This window comes from Pinus tabuliformis, chromosome 1_2 (assembly GCF_031772625.1).
Source record: "Pinus tabuliformis cultivar Carrire ecotype Pingquan chromosome 1_2, CPIR1, whole genome shotgun sequence".
Lineage (NCBI taxonomy): Eukaryota > Viridiplantae > Streptophyta > Pinopsida > Pinales > Pinaceae > Pinus > Pinus tabuliformis.
In genome coordinates, this window is record NC_142298.1 from 667,438,843 (window position 1) to 667,462,533 (window position 23,691).

The following is a 23,691-nucleotide window of genomic DNA, read 5'->3' on the forward strand; positions in this document are numbered from 1 at the left end:
TATATTTTTTTTGTTAAAAAAAATGTATATTACAACTTTTAGTTTTTTGAAATAAATTAAAGGTCAATCACTTATCCAAAAACAAAGAAATATCATATATCAATGAGATTATTAATTATTATTTTTAATAAAATCACTTATCCCGAAAACAAAGAGCCTCATACACTAATTATATTATTAATTATTCTTGTTATTAAAATTAAAATTTTAATGCATTATTTTACAATATTAAACAATATTTTTTTAATTATTATTATAATATAGGTTATGTAATCTATGCTTTTTCTTTTCTTACTATAAAATTATTGAGGCAAAAGAAATTACTAATAATTTATTTATATCACATTTAAAAGTCAAACATAAATATTTGTATTAAATTTTTTATGGTTAATTATAATTTAATATGACATCTTTCCACCCTTTATTTTTATTTTTACGATCATTTTCGAGATATTTGTATTTTAAATAATCTAATTAATATATATATCCCATTGTAATTCTCACTTTTAGCACAATTTTATGAAGAAATGATTTACCTAAATCATAGAATATGTAGATTGAAATATAGTGCAGGTATAACTTATCCATTGTTTCTAAATTTGTAGTGAAAAATATTGAAGAGAACTAGTAATTAAAAACTCCATTTAATATTTAAGATAGAGGTTTGCAATCTTATTTGAATAAGGATTTATATTAATGTTTCAAAGTAAAATTTAAATTCAATAATTATTATATTAAATAGAGATTTACCTTACTTGGCATTTTATTAAGAAATCTATTTAGAATTTAATTAAAAACTCTTTATGTATAAACAAGTTATAACTATATCTTCTTAAAAAAAATAAAAATTTTATAAGTCATAATAAAAAATATTTCATTGATAAGCATTATCTAAACAAGTTTCTGTCTAGCCTTAACTTAGGTGGAAGCAAACTAAAATTGAAGTTACATTATATATGCTGAAAGTGAGAAGAGAAGCACATATAGTTATGGAAGTATGTTAAAGTCTAAGTAACCTCTACTTTATTTTCAAAGTTCTCTCTCAATAAATATCACCTCAACACCAACATTAAAAAAACAAGAAACAATCCCCATAAAAATAAAAGAAAATTATAAAAACATATTAAATTATAAACCAATACCCACTCTAAATTATTCAAATGGTTTAAGATCATATTACTATTCAAATAAAAAAAACAAACAAACCAATATCATAAATAAAAAAATGTAAATAACTTAATTTTAATAATTAAAATTATCTATTTAATTCTATTATAATATTAAAAAACATATAAACAATAAATACCAATAATTATTTATTAAAATACATTAACTATAAACACTTTAAAATTTTCAAAAAAAAATTGTGTACATCATTCCATCATTTTATTATTAAGAACATTGATAATATTAATATATTCAAAATGGGTCTAGTCATTTTACAATAAGACTGGCTAACTTCATTACACCTACTATTACAATCAAAATCAAATCTCTTTTTCAAAATAAAACATATATACATCATTCCACCATTTTTAATAATTTTATTATTAAAACACTTCACCTTTATTCAAAATGGGTCCATATGTCATTTTACAAGCAGACTTGCCAACTTCATTACAATAACTCTCGCCAACTTCATTACAATCACACTTAGACATATTCAGTTACATGATGTGTCCTAAAACCTAGTGACATTACAATAACATTTGGACCTATTCAGTTACATGACGAGTCTTAAAACCTAGTGACACCCACAGACATATTTAAAAACAATACCATCTTCCCCTCACCTAATGTCTCTCCATTCGTGCATTGCAGATAAACAATATTCTGATTATATATAAAATGTAATGGCTAGCTATTATTAACCGAAATATAATTGGGATGTCTCTTGATGTTTGTTGGCATGTTCTTTCAAACATGCAAATCTTCACAAACTATTTTGTCTTATTCTTGCACTCTAAGATACAACCATGTAACTTTGTCCTCATTCCCACTCCATTTTTTCTCTTGATAATAACTTCAATCTAATCATAGACCCCCTTCGTATTATTCCATATGCATTTCTTTGCCTGGAAGGGTAGTGTAGGACCATTTATTTCCTTGATTAGATTGTCTGTACCTCTTTACAAAGAATTGCGATTTTGCTTTTTCTCTTAAAGAGTAATTAACAACAAATGTTAACAATTTTGTTGTATTTTAAATACTAAAGATGGAAAATAGGTCTTATTCAATGTATTATATTATATTATATTATATTATATTATATTATATTATATTATCATGTTGGTGTATGTTTTTTTTTTCCTTCATTGGTTTTGTTTTTTGGGACTATTTTAATTTATTTATTTATTAAAGAAAATTAAAAAGATTTCACACCCTCACACATATAATTTAAGGAGAGAAAGTTCATTGTATAGGAAGGATAATGAGTTTATTCATTCACAATGAGAGCTGTAATAATAAAATTTAATGATTATTATTTAGTAGAAACAATTGTATCAAAGAGGCTGTCATTGAGTTGGTGAAATAGTGATGTTGTTATAGTTCCTATCAATATTTGATCCTCCCAAGTGATATGTTTTCCCTTTGTAGTTGGTGCATTTCTAAAGGGGATTTTTGAATTGTCAAGAATATCATTATTAAGTTAGGCTAGAAACCACATGTCATTATATATTGAACAATGTCTCACCTCTTGATAGGTGACAAATACTCTACAAATTAAAGTCTAAAGGAAGCATCTTAGAGATTAAATATCTACATAAAACTTTTCCTGAACAAAACATATTTCATCCTAGCTACTTTGGCATATTATCATGGAGTTAACTTGTTAGTAAAAGTGAGAGAGAAATAAATACATAGTAAACGCATAGTAACAATAAAGCATGGACCCTTGGATCTTAGTGCTCTAACAGAGACTGACGGTAATGATTACTTCCATGCTAGCTTGATCTAGTGCATTTAAGGTTGGGAAATGGTAGTGCACCCCATCCGCCATTCTCATTGGCTCCATTCATTGCATGGGATATGGTGCTTAGATGTCAAGGATCTCGCTTTCAATACCAACTTGGGATGTGGAGCTCGACTTCACTCCACAAGTGGTTGTTCATTCTAGCCTTTGTAGAGCTGAGATAGACAAGGAGTTTGGAGGTGATAGAAGGTGTGATTGCTCACCCAATAGACATGGTTCATGAGCATAGTCGCTTAAGGAGAGGAGGGAGAGGAAGGGGTCATCTGCCTCCTCCTCCATGGCATGGTCTAGGAGAAAACCAATTCGGCGAGGATCTTCCACAATGTATCAGATGAATGGTTGCAGCAATGGAAGTAAAGGAGATAAGAAATACAAGGGATGGTCATTGGGTGGTTACAAATTTGCTCAGACATCACTTGAGGGACCAGGAAGAAGTTTTATGTATGGTGTAGGCCAAAATCATCGATTTAGATTTCCATCTAGTTCAAGCTATGTCAACTTTGTGTGTCATGTCTAGTACTTTGGGAATATTGTTCCCTCCACTACCCTCACCTCTCGCTTCCTCCAACTCCCCAAACAACTCAGACCCCTCTTCTTCAAGTCCCTTGAATTCAATCTTTCAAGGAGAAAAGCTGCCCAATCCTAAGAAGTTGGGGTCTTTGCAAAGGAAGGAAAAGAAAACAGGAACACCAGGTTCATCAAGCAACGAGGCGAAGGAGAAGGCCACTTACAACAAGGTACTAGTGGAAAAGAATCTGTCAAAAGAGATACCGTAGTAGGATGCCAACATCAACACTAGAGGGACACTCATTGAATGGGAAATACCACCATGGTTGTTGGAAGGTCACAACAATCCCTTTAACTAATTCTCGATACGACCTGGATTGCTATTAATCACCAGGAAAGGCCTTCTCAGTGTTTTTTGTTTTATTGTCTTTTTTGCATGCTTATGGTCTTTTAATGATAAAAATTGGTCTTATGACACTTAAGGAGACCATTTGGTTTCCCACCTAAGGGCAGATGGTCATCCCCAAGTTAGCTCTTGGTTAGACAAGCTTTTTTATTTATTTTTGAACATGTTCAATTCAGACATGGCTCATCAATGTTTCTACATGCCTGTACTCTATGTAAAGTCTCAATAATCTAAATAAAACTTGCTTGCTTACAAAAAAATAAAAATAAAGCATGGACACAATATTTAACCTTGGAAACCATTGTGAGAAATCCAACTCTAAATAATAGATGTATTGTTCCTAGCCCAAAGGAAAATTACAATGCAGTCTTCATGCCTTTAAATAAGATACATTGCATTTGAAAACCATAGGAAAGACCATGGGTTATTAAAACTTAGACCTTGAAAGTTTCCAATAGTAAATTGAATAGATGAACAAGTCGATTTTACCCAAACTACCCTAACAATCCCCCTCTTAAACTTAAGTGAGGGAGATTAACTTCGTCCCAATAACTTTGTTGTGATCCATATAAAAAAGTCACCATCCACTAGAATACATGGGTACTCAGTTATTGTATCAACTTGTTTCTATGATAATTTTTCACATACATGGTTCATCAACCATCTCACATCTTGAGATTTCTCATCCCCCCCACTCAAGCTAGCATGTGATTACACGTGCCACCCTCATACCTATTCAAGTGGTTCATTCCACAACTTGAAACATCATGTGCTAGCTTTACATGTATGCCTAAACAACAAGTCTTACAACAACCTTAAGGAATACAACCTACTTATGACTAGGATTTACAACTTGGACCAAAAACCTTTAGGGTGTTCATGCACTACTATAACTCTCCATAAAACGTTGCCTCCTTCACCAAACCTTAGCACCATTAACTCCATCTACATTTTCTCATCCATGCAACTATGTGTCATCTTTCTCTCACTATATACCCAACTTTTGAGCACCTTTATATTGTGTATGCACTCAGAAATCATCCATGGTGCCCATATCACCTTAACTTGGCATTCTACTAGGCTATGTATCTTTAATCAATCAGATCTACACAATGGTTCACTTCATGACTCTCAACAAGACTTTTCTTAACCACATGGCCTCCTCATTCCTCTCACTTCTAGAAGCTCTACAATAGGAATTATTGTCTACAAGGACCTCTCCTACTATATATCATATAGATCTTGGCCTACATCAACACCACACACCTACATGACAACCACTTTCTCATCCACCATGCTTTTGTTGCGATGCCTCCGCGCCTGCTAGGTTAATTTATTTCTCATCTCTAGTAAATTTAAGAAGGAACCATTTATGAGCTTGACCTTTCAGATCTCTTTCCCATAGACAATCCATCTTTTGTTTCATAATTCGAGGAAAGTCATATGTCAACCACTAGGTTATCTTTGCAAGAATCTCAACTGACATCACTCCAATATCTTCATGCAAATCTCTGATGGTTGCAACTCTCAGATCCTCCCATTCATCCACACCACCTTGTATCATCTACCATGCCCCTAGCATGTTCACATGCCCACCCTAACATCATACAACATTTGGTTAGCCCAATAGTTGCATACCCCAAACAACCTCTCCTTCACCATTTGATGCAAGGGGTACACAAACAATTCTTTATAACAATGTGTTGTGATGTGATGTACCTTTATTAGCCATCACATAGATTGTTTATTCATAAGTGGAACAACCATATATGTGCCTAAATTAAGCTCCATCTTACCCTATTAGGCCTCTATCTCCATCACCAAATTTATGCTCAACCTCCCGCATGAGCAATAAAAAAAAAGCCCTTACACACAAGTCATACAAATCTATCTTCCAATGGCTTATAGTTTTTTGGGGTTCTTTGGTTTACCAACGCCTCACCTTCTCCACTTCCTCTGACATTGATTACTCCTCCACTTTCTAGCTAACACTCTATTCAATAAAAAATATTTCCTCGCGTCGATTTAGATCTACTGCATCATTTTTGGCCCGGCTTTCTAAACATCGAACTTTCACCACTCCTTGACCTTGCTAATTAATCTTCAAGCTTGCTTAACACTCACACAACCATCTTAGCGTTTTTCTTATTGCCACACTTGTGTGCCTTTCTCAAACTCCAACACCTTTGGATCATGTGCTAGCACTGATTCTAATTGTTAGTAAAAAACAAGAGAAAAATAAATACATAATAAACACATAATAACAATAAAGCATGGACACAATATTTTAACTTGGAAACTTTTGCATGAAAACTAGCTTTGAATAATAGATCTACTATTCTTGGGTCAAAGGCAAATTACAATGAAGTCTTCTTGCCTTTAATTAGTCTATATTGCATGATAACACCATGGGTTATCAAAACATATAGCCCAAAAACTGCCAACAACAAATTGACTCTATGATTAAGTTAAGTTTACTCCAACTACCATTAAAGTTTGCTGAGCCATTTTATTATAATATGAAGAGGGTACAATGAGGTGTTGGAAAGAGTGCACTTGGGCTTTCTCAAGGCAAGCTAGCTAAGCCCAAATGAATAATAAGAAGTCTCTCCTAAACTTGATGCGCCTCTCTCCTGGCTCTGTGCTGAAACTGTCAAGAAATATGTTGTTGGCTGTGAAGAATTACTGCTAGTGCCTCCTCTAGTGCTCAGAAAATTCTAGGAAATTAACCCCGAGCTCTCCACCAAAATCCCACAAAAACCCACGAAGAAATTGGCCAAATTTTGACCTTGGAATTTTGGCCCAAATTTCCCCTAACTCCTCTTGTAGCTGGCTAAATTGGGACCCCTGTTTGACCCCTCAAATCTACCCATAAAATTATGCAATTTTAGATATGAGATCCTTGTCAAAAACCCGGAAAAACCCAGAAAGGGTTTCACTTGGTTCCAAACTTCAAAATTTGACCCTTCACAACCCTTCACAACTTGACCCTCCATCAAATTCGAATTTTGTTACTATGGTTGCTCCTATCAATCTCTGCTCTCCAAACTACAACAATCCTCCTCTAATGGCCCTCCTAATGAAATCCCAACAGCTCTTCTCCTAAATCCTTCTCTCAAGCCTCCCCACAATCAGCTCCACCAATGACTACGCAGTCCTGGGACAAATCTACGCAGGCCCAACCAAAGAAATTGTCTTGCTAAGAAGGGCACTCTCAACTCCCATAAAATAACTTCCTTCACCTGCAATTTGGACAAGGAAATGCCCAGTAATGGTATAGCCTCTAATTTCATTACCCTACTTCACCCAAGAACTGTGTGGTTCTTCTTCTGCGTCCAGGTTGAAGCTAAGGCAAGTTGTACCACCTGAGACTGGTCCCCCAAGTCTCCACAAAGTCATGACAATACCTCCCTAGGGTGGCACTCGTGGTCCACCAAAGAAGAGGGTGAGATTTCCCCTTGGAAACCTCTAGTGCTAAACAACACTTGTGACTCAACTAAACAACTAGAGCAACAATGTGTAAATGTCAAATTATCAAAAGGTGCCCAATGTTACCTTCAACCCTCTATTTATAATTGTTTTCTCACCTTTCCTTATGGGCCCCCAATCCAAAAACTTCAACCTCCTTTCCACAAAATCGATTTTTCCTCTAAGGGGTGTGTATTCCATGAGTGGTGGCCCCCATATTCTACTAATATTGAAGTTTTCGATTTTCCTAAGTCCCATGTACCAAAAATGTCTCCAATGCTTAGATTACAAACTTTTGCTATGCTTAGCACTTCCCCAATAAACTTAGTTAATCATGTTAAATAAAAAATCAAAATTGGAGATATCACAAATTGTTATTTTACCTTTGCCTCTAAACATACTTATTTTAAATGATTTGTCTCTAAACAAATTGTACCCTTAAAAGTTATATTATAATAATTTAATTTAATTTCTTCTTTTGACTAGATGAATTGACAACTAGGTAGATCTTGTACTCCGTGGCATTGGGTCGATTCTCACCACTACCATTATAACCTTTAATTGAAAGTGAAGCAAGTACGACACATAGAATTTTAAATTGATGACCACTATACAAAAAAATACCTTAACAATGCACCTATTCATCAACTATTCTTTATCACATAAATCTCATACTTTAATTATCAAATTCTTAAAATATAAAAATATTATAAAATAATATTATCAACTAAACCTATCTTTTAATTCACACCGCAAATAATATTAACATAGGTGAAATTTTTTTTGGCTTAAATTATTTTTAAAAACAATTTAATAAATAGATAAAAGATTCCTTCTCCTTCAAACAATATACCAGCTATACTCTAAATACTAATTTTTTAATGTTACTTCTTTAAACAATATACCATCTATACTCTAAATACTACTTTTTTTAATGTTAAATTATAATTAAAAATAAATATAAAAACATACACTTAAAAATATAATAAGAAATTAAGTAACCTGAAATTAACTATAATGTAAATAATTTCCCTCAATATAAGATAAGTAATCTCTGACCATCCTCGTGGAGCTTATCTCTTTAATCAAGTTATGAAGTATTAAATATCATACTATGAATAAACATGGTTTTTTCTCTTCTAACATTATAAGATCATTAATATAAAATAATTTAAAATTAATAATTATCCAATTATATATTAATAATTGAATTTCAATCACATGCCATACACCTAATCTTACAATGTACTAACCCATTTGTATATTCATATGATGCCAATAGGAGGACAAGCATGTGGGAACTCAATGTACAGCCCAAAAACAAAAGAAAATTTGCTTTGTTACATCTGTCCAATCACGTGCACTTTGACTTCAAGCAGAAATATAGAATCAATGAAACACTTTATGATGAATTTTTTATGAATATATATAACATTTATAATGATGGCATTTAATTTTTTTATTTTAACCTAGATGTTTTCAAGGATTCCATTAAATTTTTAAATATTATTTACATTGCAAATGTCTTGCATTAAGATTTAAAATTGCTTCTAAATGATTAAAAATTTGTTTTCCAAACAAGTACTTATAATCTAAATGTATCATTGCCCCTTTTATAATAATTACAGTTAATTCAAATTTATAAATAATAATTAATTATTATTATTTTTATTATTAATAAATTACTAAATTATAATTAAGTTTATTAAAAAGATTTTAAAAAATTATATATATTTATTTAAAAAACAATAAATTACTTCGTACACTACACTAATTTATAATGATAATTAAATTGAAATTGCATCTAGAAATATATTACAACTTTAAAATGATAATGACAAATTAAAATGATTTCATTGCTTTGGATTCCACTCTTTATCTAGAAAATATAAAATATTTATATTTAATGTAAGTTTTTTTAAGATGTTTAAACAAGTGTTATATGACAATTTTGTCCTTACTAAAGAGGTTAACAAATATATAATAGATAGTTAAATTTAATATGATTTAATTATACAGATAACTATTAATTTTTGTTAAAAGATAATTAAAATAGGCAAAAATAATATTATAAGGAGGGTTGACTAATCTATCTTAAAAGTAAAAAAAAAAATTGAATCTTATGAAAAAGTTCATATAAAAAGTTATCAATTGTAAATTAGATATTGATACAATCATAACATAATATATTCATACTATATTTCATGTATATTAGTTATTAATATTGTGTAACTTGTAAAAATAAAATAAATATAATAAGAAGTATATATAATATTATTATATTTATATTACATACATTAATGTATATAATATTATTATATTTATATTAAAACATTAATGTATATAATATTGCCAAAAAAATATTCACAAGATTAAGAACTTTTTTTTAAGTATAAGTTTTTTAATTTATTTATTTTTTCTTCTAATTTTCTATTTCTATTTTCAATTGAGTTTAGTAATAAAATTTCATTTTTTTACCAATAAAATAATACAAAAACTAAAATTAAAATATAAAAAAATAGTTTAATATTATATTTTAACCACACAAAAAATTATATATATATATAATTTTAATTAACCAAAATCAACCCTAAATCAATTATTATAATTTTAATCTACAATAAAAACTTAAAAAAATATAATCAAAATTTTCCAAAAATATATATTATTTAAAATATTAAAAAATCAGATCTCCTTACCTATGCCCCTCTTTGACATAAAAAATAGTAAAACCATAACCAATTACACAAGAGCTGACTTTTACTTCCCCACCCCACTCAATAACACAAAAACTAACATAAAAAAATTCACGTATATGGAAAAAGCGTTACAAAGATAAACCAACAAACATAAAACTAACGTCCAAAGAGTGCACGGACATGTAAAAAGCGTTACTAAGACAACTAGTGAAAATTTTACGAAGTTCCACAACGAGTAATCTCTCCCCTGGTTTTAAATTTTTTACTATTTCTCTTAAATAGGTTAAAATGTCTTTATTTTTTTTATTATTTTTTGAAATGGAGTGTTTAAAAATATTTTTTTAATTTCTATTTTTTTTAAAATGTTTATGATAATTTTATATTAAAAATAAAGCTATCTCTATTATAATTATTACATTTTTTTTCAAAATTTGAGTAAATCCCGTTCGATGGAGCACAAAAGTCTAATTTAGTCTGAATATATATATATATATATATATATATATATATATATTAATAAGCTAAAAATTTTCTAAAAAACTCCTAAGATTAAAAAATGCATTTACATTCCATTTTCATTATTTGATATCTACTAGAGAGGTTTAATGTGCATTAACTAGAAGATGACATCAATTTGGGATTGACTTTCCAATTTTTTATTTAACTTTGCTTCTACTTCTTTGATTTCCTTCTAAGAGTACCTCCCTTGTCCTTTTTTGGAATTTTTCATTTCTTGAATGCTTTCTTCATCTCCCCAATTCATCATTTTATTTTTTGTTTGTTTAGTTAATACTTTCCGACTGTCTGCCTCTGATTCCTTTGGAATTGTGGATGTGCTTCCCATTTTCTACCCCTTGCTTCTCGCCATGGTTTCCCCTGGTCCCGCCTCTAATACTAGGTTATCCATGATCATATCTTCTGTCCCCGCTCCTGATTTTCAAATTCTGGTGGGACATGAATGTTTTATTTGATCTAGGGTTGTTCCTTGTTTGTTGGATTTGCATCTCTAGTGGGGACTACATCTTGGGTTTCCTTCTCTTCTTCCTCAACCTTTTCTTCTTCATTACTCAACGCTTCTTCCCCTTTCTTTTGGTATTCTTTCTCCATTTATTCTTGAGCTTGCAGGACCTCATAGGGATTAGTTGAAGATGAGGCCTCATTTATGTTTTTCCCCTTAGGTTTTCGATTTGAGACTCCTTTTCTTTTGTTTGCTCCCCTTTGCTAAGTCTGCCATTGCTCGTCCTAGTTTGTGGCTGCTTCATCCCCTTTTCCAGATTGAGATTTTTTGCAATCCCTTGCAAAATGTCCATACTCGTGGCATATTTTGCACTTGAAAGGTAGCTTAATCGAGAACCCAGTGATGACTTCATCCCCCCCGTGTCAAGTTGATCTATGAGGGTAATCCTTTCTGTAAGTCAACCTCAACACATATTTTTGCATAGACAAATTATCGACCTTTCGGTTCAGACCGATCCAAATAATGACCTAGCCCATTTCCAATTGCCTTTAGACAAACATCACTCTAGCATGTGAGTGGTAGTCTCAAAAGTTTAACCCACACAGGAACTGCATTTGGGATGTCTTCATCTGGGTCAAAATCTACTGACCATGCATTCAAATACATTCCTCTGAATCCTAAAAAATATGGGCCATTTCTAAAAATAACATCTTTATCCTCCTTATATTCAAAGAGGAATGCAAAGGAAAAATTACCCATAGCATAAATACTGAGGTTTCATTTTATCTTTAGTTTCCAGGCATTTTCAGACCATTTCTCTATGGCCTTCATAGACAGCCACATTCGCATAAATTTACCGACAAGGGCTCTATCAGAGAACGATAATGAAGTCTTGCAAAACCCTACAGGGACAGTGACAAAGGGGATATTTTCCAGCCCCTTAACGAAATGGGATTGTGAATTAATATGCGATCTTTTTCTTAAGGAAGCAACCAGCACATGGAAGGTCTCTGCTTCATCGCGAGGAGGAGGGGGGTGGGGAGCCCCTCCCGGGCCGATTGACATGACAGTTCTATAAAAACGTCATCGACAACAACAGAGTTAGGGTTCTCTTCCAGTTATATTTAATTTATTTTTATTTTTATTAGAAGATAGGTTATTCACATATATATATTTTTTAGAAAAATATTTTTAAATATATTTTCTTCTAAAGGGTTTTAGTAGAGGAGGGAAAAAAATTATTGTAAAAAAATAATTCACTATGCATCTTAATCTTAATTAAGAAGTGTTAATATGCATACTATAGTGAAACATCAATGTGACACAATCATCAAGCATTAGTTAATGGATGTGTTTAAAGGTTACTAGAGCACCTCATATAGAAGGTTTATATCAACTGTATTTTTCCAAAATAATGCCACTGCCATTATGAAGGATATAGTAGTGACTCATTAGTCAATGGACTATATGTAGTGTGAATTGAGTTTAATACGTCATTAAATATTATATTTTCTACCTATAAAACTACCTTTCCATTCAACATTCACTTATTGCCACATAGAATGCATAGTTTATTGTGTGAAAGTATATATAAAAAACATTGTATATATAAAATATTGTAATACATGTTTGTAGAGGATGCGGGTATCGACTCATCACTTATGGCTTCGAAGGACAAGGGTGAAGGAGAAGGAAGGGTCACCTTTCAGGACACTTGTGGTGCTAACAAGGTAACATAATTATGTTCATGCTTTTGGAGGACCAAAAGCTCCTCAGTGGGGAGGAATGATCCAGGTGGCTCTAGACACGCTCAAAATTCAGCATTGGCTTGAAAATAGCTCAAAAATCAAAGTCTTCGTATTGAAGTGAAACCAAAACCATATCGCAGTGCTTGTCTCCTTGATTCCAACGGTGTGAAAACTCTCAAATTCTGTGTTGATATGTGGAGCATTTTTGGGCCCTCATGGTTTGAGAGATATGCCCAGTCAAAGTGCAATCGCCTTGATGTGGTCCAAAACCCCAAGGGTTGTTGAGGTGGCATGATACTATTAATTTTAATGACATGACAATGTTGGTTTATCTATGGCACATTGATCTAAGGAAGAGCCAGAGCTATTATCAGAGAATTTTTGGTTATTATTAAATTACATTTGGATCAATAATTTTGAATTTAATGTCCAAGACACAAGGGACATTTTGGCTCCAAGTAAGAATTTAAAATCAAAGTAAAAAATCAGGGGGAGCCTTTTTGGTTCCAAAATTTGAATTCAAGCAAAAGTTGACTATCTCTATTTGTGACCTTCAAATCTCTATAAAATGTACCTCATCTAAGCGAAACACAATTGAAAACATATTTTTTATCAAGTATCTCGGCCCCTGTGGTGAAAATGTTGTATCTTTTGGAGGTCTGGAATTTGCTTGGCATTTGACTCTATTGTGTTTCGCTGGAGGGTCTAGCTTCTAATTTTTTTATTATTATTTTTTTTATATAAGGATTTTCGTTTGGGTTTGTTAAGGGCTACACTTGGAGTAATCTAAAGATAGGAACACACAAATTATAACCCTTTTGAAACTTGTATCTGAGGCATTTGTGAAGTACTCTCAGCCTCTGCAAATAGGACAGTTTCTTGGCTTAAAGTTCTTGCTGGCTTGGACATATTTAAAAGGAATTTCGGCAAGCTCCCATTTGTGATTAAATAACAACAATCCAATATGTCTTTTGAGCAGAAAGTCATGTTAAATTCTGAAGCCTAAATCGTAAGGTGGCTAAACACACACACACACAGATATATATATATATGTGTGTGTGTGTGTGTGTGTATTTATTTATTTATTTTTTATAAATGACATGTGATTGATCTATCTCTGCATCTTGATTTACTTGATGAGTGGAAACTAACATCACTTCTAGGATTTTGTTCATTACATAAGGGGTTGTCATATATTATTTTGAATGCATAGTGAAGGAGTATTATTCTCAGCAACTGGTTCAATAATCTGAAGTTGTTTTCAATCTTAATCCATGAGTGCGGCTATCTGTGATCCTTGTCACATCTCTGTGTGGAATTTGGTGAAGGAAAAAGGGATACATTCCATCACTAAGTCTTAGATCTTCTTTCTGAGGTTGCATGAATAGATTCATATCGTTCAAGGCTTAGATAGACCTAAAGATATATGCGGCCTAGGTTCATTGAGGTCTATGTTCTAGAATTGTTTTGCCTATGGCTTGAAGGTTTAACACAACAATATACAATTAAAGACCTGCGGTAAATTATTTGAAAGTCACTGAGAAATAAATATATCAAGTGACATTACCGTTGAATGCTACATGGATTTGTGAATGTTTGAGCACTATGGTTAAAATATATACGCTTGAATGCCAATTCACGAGTTGAATACATTGAAGTGAGGTCGTGTTCGAATGTGGAGTTATCTATTGACACCAAATATGATGACAACTTGTCATCTTATGTTAAAGTCAAATTAAATATGATACGTGGTATACAATAGACTATGGATGCGCAAGTGGCTTAGTAATGTTGACTTGGGAAAGCAACTAAAGTCACTTTAGTTGGAAATATTTCAATTCATAGTATATTGTCATTCTATTGAAAGGTTTGCATAATCCAACGATCATTTAAAGAGTGCTCAAATTGGGGTAGTTTGTTGAATATTTAATTTCATTATAGTTTAATTTTATTATATTGTGATTCCAAAGCTAATATTGACCTAAATAAAAAACTGGAAGAAGCATTGAGATTAGAATTCAGAGACGGATCTTGTGATGTGATTATAGTGATCTTGTTTGACAGTATCAACAAACCTAGGGTTTGCACCAGATTTTGCGCTCTTTAAGCTTTGATGCATATGATGAAACAAAGGGCAGAGGTTCTCTGTAGTTTGGAGATCAAGGTTTGATACGATTAATGAGCAAATGATGTTGGTATGAGCAGCTAGGGTTTTTTTTATAGCATATTGGTTCAACATCCTATGATCCCAAGCTCATAAATAATACAACCTATAGTTGGACATATGTCAGATTAGTTGCATCTAGGTATGTGCTCGTGGGCACAAGTCAGTAGTGTTAGTAATGACAATACTTCAGGATTGTGATGCTAGAGCAGATACAATGCAGGTCAGTGTGTTAGTGGATTGGAAAAACTTCTACCAAAGTTATTACAGATATATCTATACAACAAGCAATGTTGGTTACGTTTGTGCATATAGGGTTTGGTGCTAGAATTTGATGCACAGATTAAGAAAAGGCAGATTTCATGTATGACAATGGATATTGACAACTAGAGTTTGATGTGGAGATTGATTTTATTAACTGAGATTACTTTGCATATTCTTGTTTTGTAGTTTCTTATTGATATCGAGCACAGGTGTCTGAAAATTATGAAATATGGTATGTTGATTGAACAAGGTGGCAGGGTGGTGCAAAGTAGGAGAGTGGAGTCTCCTTGATCCATGTGGCTCCAGACATGCTCAAATTCATCAATGGCTTGAAAATAGATCAAAAATCAAATTCCTTAGATTGAAGTGCAACCATGAGCATATCGTAGTGCTCATCACCCTGATTCCAACAGTGTAAATGACACTTAAATTTGAGTTCATATGCTCCAAATATTTGCGGTCAAAGTTGGCTATGTAGCAGGCTTAAGGAGGCAACAAATTGGCAGAGGCTCGACGCACGAAATCCGGCCACTGGAATGAGAAAATTTGTCAAACCGTTAATTTGTTCGGTGACCCTTATTTTCGACAAATTCAAAAATAACTATATGGTTATAAAAACAAAATAAAAAATAAAATATAAGGGGGTGGGTCGGACTCGCCCACCCCACCGATCATGTTATATTTTAAATATCAAAGAAATCGGGGTGGCGGGCCACCACCCCTGCCACAACCCATGACAATGTTAAAAAAATATGGTATATATGGGAAGGACCATGTAACCACCACGGTGATATGTGTTATGGCGGGTGTTGAACCTGTCCGACTTGACAGTCAGCCAGTCCGTTGACGGAACAAACACAATACGTCATTGTAACCACAACCACACATAATTGTTACGTGTAACCAAATTCCAACACACACACACATACCACCACCCAAAACACGGTAACTGTCAACGTTAACGAAACAAAGACCTCCATTTTAATATGTCACCAATTGTTATATCAAAATGATACGTCAACTTTGGGGTGGGGAGGGTTTGAACCCGCCCACTCCCCCACTTATTCGCCGCTTTACCAACGAGCCAACGATCCCACTTTGGGAACTACACCCCATAAATTATATTTAAACCGATATCATTCATTTAACCCAACCGGTAGAAGGTGAATCGACGACGGAACCATGAGCAAATCAGGTGTGGAACCATGCGCTAGGGAATGTCGTGATGCTGAAAAGATTCCCTTAGAAGGCCAGAGGTGCCAGTGTCAGAATTTGTCAAGATTATAATTATTTTTGCACGTTGTCTCGCTAGGAGTCCAAACGTGCAATCAGAATCTCCATATGAGCAGAAAAAACTAGGTGTCCAACAATAAGGACTCTTTGGAGAATCTTATGGAATCTAAAAGATTCCCTTGGAGGTTGATTTTTGACCAAGGCAGAATGATGTCGACTTTATAGTCATTTTTTCACAGAATTTCACAGGGAGTGCAGTGGTGTGCTCAAAATCTTCATCCGAGCAGCTAATTTTTCTACCATATTCAAGAAGGAATCTTTGAGGGAATCTTCAAGATTCCTAAGGGTCCAAAATTTGACGGTGTTAGAAATGGGCAAAGTTTATAGTCATTTGACAAGATTTCGCACCACAAATTCAGCAGTTGTGTCCATTTCAGCAGTTGAGCTTTGCATTTTAAGTGGAGGTATATGATGTAGTTATGTCATGATTTTCTTCTGATTTGCTGAGATGATGTTTTTGTTGTTGAGATCCTTGATTACCATTATGTTGAGGGATACTTGTATGCCACATCATGTGATATTTTATTAGCTTGTCATGCTGAAGGAATGCCCATTTGAGTGAGAGTTCATATTGGGAGAATATCTCGTGGAGAAATATGCCACTCTTGTTGAGGGAAATTTCTCATATGAGTGAGAGTTCATCAGAACATCTCGTGGAGAGATATGCCACTCTGGTTGAGGGTATTCATCCTTGTAATTACAAGGAATGTACTATGTACTCATAATCATCTTGCAACATTAATGAAGCAACCTCCCCACTCTTGACACCAGGGCTCGAAGACATAACCCACATTGGGTGAACTCCGTTATCAATGTGTTTTTGTTCTTGATTTGATAGTTTTCGTTATGTTTCATCATCTTTATAGTATGCACATGTGGCCTTTCATGCTCTTTTAAATGCAATTTTGCTAACATCACACAAGTAAAAAATCTTGGTTAATTATGGTAGTTGAAGAGATCTGAATCAAGTTTGGTATCAAAGCGGTCTTCTTGCTTATGTGAATGATTGAACGTACAAAAAGAAAGAAAATGGAGGATTACAGAGATATGTTCGAGGCCTTCTACAGGATGTCAAAAATGGTAGACAAAATGTATGCATTTTATGAGAAGAAAATGGCAAGAGAGGAATAGGAGAAAGAAAGAGCAGAGGATGATGCTCCATCTACCTCCTCGAGTGAACATTCTTTGTCTTCATCATCTTCTCATCATTCAAATTAGGAGATCAATCAGAGTCTTCAAGCATATAATGTTGAATTGAGAAGACTTCCACGAGAAGAAAAAGAGGAGAAGAAGAGACTACAACTTCAGCTATGACCCTCGGAAGAGGCTTTGAAAAAATTGAAGCGCAATGAAAGATTAACGAAGCCATCATCACCTGTTTCGGAAACGACAAATGAGGTAAACAATGTTGATCATTCTTCAGCTTCATTTTCACATAATGTTATTTCTGTTGGAAACATGGAGGTACCAATTTTAGGAACTGGCATGAGACTCCTTACCAAGATGGAATATAAAGGAGGAGGAATTGGTGTTAATAGCCAAGGAATGACTCGGCCATTGGAGGTGGTGCAAAGACCTCGATTTGCAAGTTTGGGATACAATGAAGGAGAGTACTCAAAGGTGTCAGAAGCTTCCAAGACATTGTTGAAACAGTCGAGGAAAGAGAATGATGGGAACATGTCACCATCCTCCCATGACAATGCACATCTCAAAGGGAGAGCTAAGGAAAGCTCTCATCGCCATAATTGCACCATAGGAAATCAAGAGAGGTATAAATAGTCTCAGTTCTCTAAAGTTCATTTTGATTACAAGCATGTTAAATATGAATAGGAATCATGTCATAGAAAACTATGTAGTTTTTGTGGTTTACATAACCATGTGGTTGCTGGGTGTTGGAAGAGAATGACAACGAGAAAAAGGATGAGGCATGAAAGACCTTCTCCGCATCAGGAAAATAAGGTTAAGCAGGTCTGGAGGAAGAATACTTTTTGCATTCATTGCAACAGAGGTGGATATCAAAGAGCCACGTGTTGGAGGCTCCATCCAGAGCAACGTCTCTAGGATAAAACGCCCATGCAGAAACCAATTGGTGAAGATGTTTGACAAGCAAATCCGCCACATTCCTGGTGGTTCAATTTGTTGAGTAAGAGATGGTTTTTCTAGATATGGTAGCTTGTCATGGCCACATTTTGTAAATCATGTGTTGCAATTTAAATTGTAAAAGTGATGATGTGTTTTCCATCGCTTATTAAAGAAACAATGATGTTTTGGCCCTTTATTGATAGTTGGGGTATTGATTTCCATTATGATGTGAACTTGACCAAAGAGTGTGTCTTATAAAATCTTAGCAAGTATGTGGATGCTTGGGTCATGATTGGTCATGTAATTGAGCACGAGATTGTAATACATGTTTGCAGATGATGTAGGGGTCGACTCATCACTTATGGCTCCGAAGGATAAGGGTGAAGGAGAAGGAAGTATGACCTGTCAAGACACTTGTGGTGCTGACAATGTAACACAACAGTTGCAGATTATGTTCATGCTTTTAGAAGACCAAAAGCTCCTCAGTGGCGAGGAATGATCCAGGTGGCTCCAGACACACTCAGAATTTAGCAGTGGCTTGAAAATAGCTCAAAAATCAGTCCTCAGATTGAAGTGAAACCAAAACCATATCATAGTACTTGTCTCCCTGATTCCAACGATGCGAATGCCACTCCCTTTTTGATGAGTTTTATATGAATATATATAACAATTAATTTTTAACTTTGATGTTTTCAAAGATTCTATTAATAACTTTTAATACTATTTACATTGCAAATGTCTTGCATTAAGATTTAAAACTGCTTCTAAATGATTAAAAAATTGTTTTCTTTAAATATAAGGAAACAAGTACTTCAAATCTAAATGTATCAATGAGGAGCAAGAATCTCCCTTTTATAATATGTCATTGATACTTACAATTACGTCAAATCAACTCAAATTTATAAATAATAATTATTTTTATTATTAATAAATTATAACTATTATTAAAAAAATAATTTTTTTATATAAAATAATTTAAATATATTTATTTAAAAAATTTGAGTTTTTCTTTGTACACCACATTTATAATGATAATTAAATTGGAAATTCATCTCTAAATATATTACAATACTTTAAAATGATAATGACAAACCAAGAGGATTTCATTTTGGCTTTATTCCACTATTTATTTAGAAAATATAAAATATTTATATTCAATATAATTTTTTTTTAAGATGTTTAAACAAGTGCTACATGATAACTTTCTCTGTATTAAAGAGGTCAGAAAATATATAACAAATAGTTAAATTTAATATGATTGAAGTATACAAATAACTAGTGGGTTTTGTTAAAAGACAATTAAAATAGACAAAAAAAAATGTTATAAAGAAAGTTGACTAATCTATCTTAAAAGTAAAAGGAGATTTGAATCTTATGAAGACGTTTATATAAAAAATTATCAATTGTAAATTAGCTATTGATACAATCATAACATAATATATTCATATTATATTTCATGTATATTAGTTATTAATATTGTATAACTTGTAAAAGTATATAAATATAATAAATATAATAAGAAGTATATATAATATTATTATATTTATATTACATATATTAATGTATATAATATTGCCAAAAAAAATATTCATAAGATTAAGAGTGTCTAATAGTTAAAAACAATTGAAACAACCTCATTTATTTTATTTATTTATTATTAATATTATTATTTTTCAACTAAGTTTTGTAATAAAATTTCAATTTTTTACCAATAAAATAATACAAAAATAAAAATAATATATAACTAAAATAAAAATTTATTTATTTGATATTGTATTTTATTAAAAAAAATAAAAAAAATAAAATTAAAGCATAATTATTATTTTTTAACCAAAATCAACCATAAATGTTTTACTATAATTTTAATCTTCAATAAAAACTAAAAGAAATATAATCAAAATTTTCTAAAAATATATATTATTTAAAATATTAAATAATCAGATATGTTTACCTATACACTTCTTTAACATAAAAATTAGTAAAACCATAACCAATTACACCAGAGCTAACTCGAAAGTACACAAAACTAATATCCAAAAAAATCACATATATGTAAAAGCGTTACACAGACAAATCAACAACATAAAGCTAACATTCAAAGAGTGCACGCATATGTAAAAAGGTTTCTAAGGCAATTAGTGAAAAATTTAAGAAGTTCCACAACGAGTAATCCCTCCCTTGGTTTTGTTGTGTTATTTTTTTTTACTATACTCTTTTTAATTTAAAGGTTAATGTGTTTTTATTTTTTAATTATTTTTTGAAATTGAATGTTCAGAAACCTTATTTATTTATTTTTTGGCGAACAAATGTTTATGAGAATTTTATTGGAAAAAAGGGAATGGGATATTATAAGTAGAGTCCAAAGACTCAATTTAGTCTCTCAAACAATTATCCTATAATATAAAAATTCTTTTCTTGGTCTAGTTAAAAGCTTTTTAGAAAATTCTCAAGATCAAAAATGCATTTACATTCCGTTTTCATTATTTGATATCTACCAGAGGGGTTTAACGTGCATTAAGTAGAAGATGACATCAATTTGGGAATGACTTCCCAATTCTTTTATTTAATGTTGCTTCTACTTCTCTAATTTCCTTCTCAGAGTATCTCCCCTGTCCTCTTTCAGAATTTCCCGTTTCTTGAATGCATTTTTCATATCCCCAATTCATCATTTTCTTTTTTGTTTTTTTAGTTAATACTTTCCCAATGTGTGCCTCTGATTCCTTTAGAATTGTGGATGTGCTTCCCATTTTCTACCCCTCGCTTCTCGCCATGGCTTCCCCTGGTCCCACCTCTAATACTTGGTTATTCATGATCATGTCTTCTGTCCCCTGCTCCTGATTTTCAATTTCTTGTGGGACATGAATATTTTGTTGGATCTAGGGTTGTTCCTTGTTTGTTGGATTTGCATCTCTTGTGGGGAATACATCTTGGATTTCCTTCTCTTCTTCCTCGGCCTTTTCTTCTTCATTACTCAACGCTTCTTCCCCTTTCTTTGGGTCTTCTTTCTCCAATTCTTCTTGAGTTTGCAAGACCTCATAGGGATTAGCTGAAGATGAGGCCTCATTTCTATTTTTCCCCTTAGGGTTTCGATTTGAGGCTCCTTTTCTTATGTTTTCTCCCCTTCACTGAGTCTGCCATTGCTCATCCTAGGTTGTGGTTCCTTCATCCCCTTTTCCAGATTGAGATTTCTTTCAATCCCTTGCAAAATATCCATAGTCATGGCATATTCTACACTTGAAAGGTAGTTGATTCATAATCGACAACCTGGCGATGGATTCATTCCCCCTGTGTCAAGTTGATCTCTGAGGGTAATCCTTTCTCTAAGTCAACCTCTACACATATTTTTGCATAGGCAAATTGTTGACCTTTTGGTTCAACATGATCCAAATAATGACCTAGCCCATTTCCAATTGCCTTCAGACAAACATCACTCTAGCATGTGAGTGGTAGCCTCAAAAGTTTAACCCACACAAGAACTACATTTGGGATGTCTTCATTTGGGTCAAAATCTAACGAAAATACATTCAAATACATTCCTCTAGATCCTAAAATATAGGCCATTTCTGAAAATAACATCTTTGTCCTCCTTATATTCAAAGATGAATGCAAAGAAACCATTACCCATAGCATAAATAATGAGGTTTTCTTTTATCTTTAGTTTCCAAGCATTTTCAAACCATTTCTCTATGGCCTTCAGAGACGACCACATTCCCATAAATTTACCCACAAGGGATCTATTAGAGAATGATAATGAAGTCTTGCAAAACCCTACAGGGAGAGTGACAAAGGGGATATTTTCCAGCCTCTTGACGAAACGAGATTGTGAATTTGTATACGGTATTTTCCTTAAGGAAGCCACCAGTGCATGGAAGACCTCTGCTTCATCGTGAGGAGGAGGGGAGGGGAAGCTCCTCCCGGGCTGACTGCCATGAGAGTTCAACAAAATCATGGTCGATGACAACAATAAAGCTAGGGTTCTCTTCGAGTTATATTTAATTAATTTTTATTTATTATTAGAAGATAGATTATTCACATATATATTTTTTAGAAAATATTGTTCAATATCTTTTCTTCTAAAGGTTTTTAATGGAGGAAGGAAAAAGTTTATTGTAAAAAAATAAATCACTATGCATCTTAATCTTAATTAAGATGTGTCAATATAAATACTATAATGAAACATCAACATGACATAATCATCAAGCATTAGTTAATGATGTGTTTAAAGGTTACTAGAGCACCTCATATAGAAGGTTTATATCAACTGTCTTTTGCCAAAATAATGTCACTGCCATTATGAAGGATATAGTAGTGACTCAATAGTCGATGGACTATATGTAGTGTGAGTTGAGTTTAATACATCACTAAATATTATATTTTATGTCTATAAAACTACTTTTCCATTCAAAATTCACTTATTTCCACATAGCATGCATAGTTTATTGTGTGAAAGTATATATAAAAAACATTGTTCACATTGTCCCTAATGGGGGTGTTTCATGACAATAATCCACCGATATCGAGGATGAAACCACTCTCCAGTAGTGAGAAGAGGTAGGTGGTAATGAGTGGCATGTGGGAGGTTTCTATGGAGCAGACAAAGGCGACCCTTGAAGAGTGTGCATTGGGCTCCACTTGGCACAACAAATATTATGCATGGTTTTACTCAGTTGTGAGTTACGATGTCGTATGGTGGGGGTCTATTCATATTTACTGTGCGAAGGTGGGATATTGGGTTTTATTGATTGCCATGAATCTTGGACATTCCTTCTGCTCATACGTTCTAGCCATGGAGCTGCTAACATACGAGAGATTAGATGGGGCAACAAATTTTTCCGTTAGTCAGTCACACCTCATTAATAACCTCACCATGATACATTGCCTTGGGATGGTGGAGGCCTAGGGGAAGCTTTCCACTTGGCCGTTGTCATGTGCATTGCAACGAGGTGGGTTTTACCAGGTAAGAGATGTAATTTGTCCTTTGTTATATATACCAGTTTTCTTTTTCTTTCAGGGTGGGGAAAAATAGTTGCAATTCTCTCTGGGAATTTTTTTGAATTACACCTTTTGTTTTGTATTTGGTCCTCAGGTGTCTGTTACACTCTTCAGAGTTTTCCCTCTCTTGCATTCT